The sequence below is a fragment of the Palaemon carinicauda genome, chromosome 22 (genome assembly GCF_036898095.1).
Source record: "Palaemon carinicauda isolate YSFRI2023 chromosome 22, ASM3689809v2, whole genome shotgun sequence".
In the NCBI taxonomy this organism is placed as follows: domain Eukaryota; kingdom Metazoa; phylum Arthropoda; class Malacostraca; order Decapoda; family Palaemonidae; genus Palaemon; species Palaemon carinicauda.
This window is the reverse complement of record NC_090746.1, coordinates 99952768-99957767: the sequence shown is the minus strand read 5'-3', so window position 1 is coordinate 99957767 and position 5000 is coordinate 99952768.

Sequence of the window (5000 nt, the reverse complement as noted above, 5' to 3'; positions counted from 1 at the left end):
CCCTCTCCCCCTACCCGAGGGACGCGGGAGATCTGCACATGAACCGGATATATATATATATATATATATATATATATATATATATATATATAAATGTATGTATATATTTATATATATATGTATGTATATATATATATATATGTATGTATATATATATATATATATATATATATATATATGTATGTATATATTTATATATATATGTATGTATATATATATATATACATATATATATATATATATATATATATATACTATATATGTGTGTGTGTGTGTGTGCGCGCGCGTGTGTGTACAGCATGTTTCATACCAAATCGAAGTCTGGAGAAAAAAAAAACGTTAAACGCTAGTCCCAACAGCAAATCCAAAAAGATAAATGTTAAACTCTCTCGCATCAGCCGCCACTTTGATCTCCAAATGAACAATTCCAATCGCAATAAAGACATACTATGTCCGAAGCCCATGGATGCGTTCACTGGACTATTTCAAGGACGTAAAACACTCCTCGTGAATCTTCAAAATATTCACAAAGAGCAAAACTACTGGAAATTTACCCGTTTGCAAACGTACCTGACTGGCAATGTGTTGGACGGGAATTCGAGATGGAGGAGCCTACTGTAAAGGGCTACTTGCCTGGTCATCAGTATCCATTGCCTGGTACGCCTAGGAAACGTCCTTGACTGGCAATGTTTTGGACGGAGTTCTAGACACCGGGAAAGTCAGTACTTTTTAGGAGAGTGTCTGCAATCTCACCATCCTTGTGGGCTAAGGATGGGATATTTAAGGGGTATGGAGGACCATACTATATAGGGCTACATGCCTGGTCATCAGTATCCATCGCCTGGTACTCTTTGCAAACGTTCTGACTGACATTGTGTTGGACGGGAGTTCGAGACCCCGCACAAGCTCAGTACTACTAGTAGTGTCTGTAACCTCATCATTCTTGTGGGTTAGGGATAGGAGGTTTGGGGAGTGGGAGGGGGTATGGGGAGCCTACTGTATAGGGCTACATGCAGTCATCAGTATCCATTGCCTGGTACTCCTTGGAAACGTCCTTGACTTGCATTGTGTTGGACAGGAGTTTGAGACCCAGCGTAAGCTCAGTACTTTTTCGAAGTTTCTGCAACCTCACCATCCTTATGGACCAGGGATAGTGGTTTGGGGGGAGACTGCTGAGTCATCAGTATCCATTGCCTGGCACGCCTAGGAAACGTCCTTTGACTGGCAATGTATGGAACGGGAGTTCGTATCTTCGCTCAAGTTCAATACTTTCTAGTATTGTCTGCAACCTAACCATCCGTGTGGGCTAAGGATGGGGGATCTGGGGGAGCCTATAGAGCTGCATATCGAGTCATCAGTAACCATTGCCTGGTACTTCCTGGTCCAAGGTTGATGGAGAGGGGCTTAGGTGCTGATCATACTGTATATCTCTAGGACATTATGTCCCTTGACTCGCGATTCGTGAGTAACCTTTAAACCTTTAAATCCTCAAAACCTGAGATACCATATCCTAATAAATGAAGCCACACTCAAGGGGAAGAAAACACAACCAAAAGGTGGATAAACAATATTCAAAATAAAGGAAAACCCGACTGAAAAAAAAAAAATCTGCAAAGGGAAGCAGCCAAAAGCAAAATATTAGGACCCTTTCTCAGAAAATCGCAAGTGAAAATACCAAAATAGCAATACCCCCTGAAAAAAAAAACGCAGAAATACAAGAATTGTCAACAAATAGGGGTGGAGGAGAGGAGGAGGAGGAGGAAAGAGTTGGTAGAGGAAGGGAATGTGGTGAGTCGGGGAGGGTAGGTGGGCCACCTCATTTTCGATACGTGGCTGATTTAACATTGTCCCATTCCTTGTGGGTTAATGTTCTGTGTCATTATAAAACTGCGCTATAAAATTGGCCCTCTTTCCCCAAATTTAGCCGTTTTTGGCGGTGGAGGTGGACCGAGAAAGAGTAAACAAAGAAAGGGGGGAGCTTGAATTAGAGAGAGAGAGGAGAGAGAGAGAGAGAGAGAGAGAGAGAGAGAGAGAGAGAGAGAGAGAGAGAGAGAGAGAGTGTATAGACCTTTAAACTATTGACAAGGAAAAGAGAGAGAGAGAGAGAGTATAAACCTTTAACTATTGACAAGGAAGAGAGAGAGAGAGAGAGAGAGAGAGAGAGAGAGAGAGAGAGAGAGAGAGAGAGAGAGAGAGAGAGAGAGAGAATAAACCTTCAACTAATGACGACGAAAGGACAACAAAAGATGTAACAAGTTTGCCGGAGATGTGGCAGTAAGCAAACAAGGAGAGAGGATAACGAGGAAATTGGGAGAAATGAAGTATACAGCAATAAAGGAAACGAGAATTAATAAAAGAAGAATTATGTGTATGATTATTACACAAAGGAAAGGGGCTATAGGGAAAATGGTTGTTTGAAACAATGACCAAAAGTAAATATATTATGTATAAGGGTATTATGTTTGCAATAATTTTGCCACTGCTACTCTCAATGAAGAAGCAAGATATCGTTTGCATGGAATTTATTTGTCAAAAAAAAGAAAAAAAATCATAAATGGGTATATAAAATATATATATATATATATATATATATATATTATATATATATATATATATATATATATATATATATATTCTAAAAGCCTGCCAAAATTAATCACGAAATATGATCAAGAATACCACAGAAGAATTATCTTGGAAATATTTAAGAACTTCAACATCTACTGAAACAAAGGTCTTGTTGGTCCACGAAGCGAAGATATTCCAACATTTCATACTAAAAGAGAAGGACCGAAACCGTTTGCAAATGGCCTGATTTCTGCAAATATTCTGAACCAATCCGGCGAGATCCCTCATAAATGTGTCTGGAAGAGAGAGAGGAGAGAGAGAGAGAGAGAGAGAGAGAGAGAGAGAGAGAGAGAGAGAGATTCTAGAATTTGATATTACTCGTAAACAAGTTGAGAAGGAAAGAGTCCAAAGATAGATATATATATATATATATATATATATATATATATATATATATATATATATATATATGTGTGTGTGTGTGTGTGTGTGTGTGTTTGTGCGCTGCCCATGTCCATTTCTTTTTCTTACATGTAATATATACATCATATATATATATATATATATATATATATATATATATATATATACATATATATATAATAATATATATATTTACATATATATACATATGTATATTCTTTCGATATAAATTGATATATGTAAGAACCTCGAGAGAGAGAGAGAGAGAGAGAGAGAGAGAGAGAGAGAGAGAGAGAGAGAGAGAGAGAGAGTTTCTTTGTAAGTATCCTACATAAAATACCAAAGTGGAATAAAAGAATTCCAACTGCTTAAATACAAAAATATATAATAATAATATTAGTTTAGTAATGTAATTAAAAAATATTAATAAAAAAATAATAAAACTTAATGGAATACGTTGATATTTAGATATTAAACGGTATAAAAGAATTCATTTTCGATTGAAATGAAATAAAATTGTAATAAACATAAATATTAAAAAAAAATAGAAGAAAAGATAACTGAAGGAATAAGTAGATACTTTGGAAAACTGCCAACATTAAAAAAAGTTAAGCAGTTATGTAAATATTAATAATATAAAAGAAAACATTTAAAACACATTAATAACTTATAAAAAAAAATTTAAAACACATTAATATTATCAATGAAAACATTTAAAACACATTAATAACTTATAACATTTTAAAACACATTAATATTATCAATGAAAGCATTTAAAACTCATTAATATCATCAAAGAAAACATGTAAAACATTTTAATAACATCCAAAAGAAACTTTTAAAACACATTAATATCATCAAAGAAAAAAATTTAAAACACATTAATAACATAAAAGAAAACATTTAAATATAAATATAAATCAATTTATGATAAATACTTAATAAAACACAAAGAATAAAGTCACAAACCAGTAAAATCAATATTGATAAAAAAAATATGCGTAAAAAAATTAATCTTGAATACATATCTGAAAAAAGTATATTCCTAAAAAGAACAAGAGGAATAAAATTGACAAAAAATCGAAAAAAAAAAATAAAATAAAAAAAATAAAAAGTTCAAGTCCGTGAAGACCGGATAGATATTTCGAGTCGGAAAAAATCTAGACGCGCTATTTCGCTTGTCAATTTTCATTCCCTCAAAAAATAAAAAAGAAAAAGAAAAAAAAAGTAATTTCTGTATGCAATGCGAATGCTGTAGAAATGTATCCAGTCGTATGGAACATTCAGTAGAAAGGTTTAAGTACGACACATGCATGCATACATGCATACATACATACATGCATACATACACACACCACACACACACACACACACACACATATATATATATATATATATATATATATATATATATATATATATATATATATATATATATATATAGTGTGTGTGTGTATGGGAGAAAATGCGTGGTCTTAACAAATAATTAAAAACAAGATAGAATTCCTCTAATAAGAATTTAAAGGCCGCTCATGAATGGCAGAGGCAAGGGACAGTGACATTGCCCTATAAAGCAGGACAATGCCCTAGAGACTGACCATATAAACATATGACCAGCACCCAAGCCCCCTCTCCACCCAAGCTAGGACCAAGGAAGGCCAGGCAACGGCTGCTGATGACTCAGCAGATAGACTTACGAGTATAGGCTCCCCCAAAACCCCACATACTTTGCTCACTAGGATGGTAAGGTTGCAGCAACCAAAGGAATTAACGAGTTTGAGCGGGACTCGAACCCAAGTCTGGCTTTCACCAGCCAGGGACGTTACCGCATCGGCCACAACAACCCTAGAATACACTTTACAGTTATGCAATCACACACAATTTAAAGAACGACTCATTAAGATATAAAGAAATAACCTTCTGGTATATATAACAAAGAGCTGGGGCCTGTGAGGCCAATCACAGCCTATGGATACCTGGAGAAAACCCCTAATTTATATTGAAGTAAA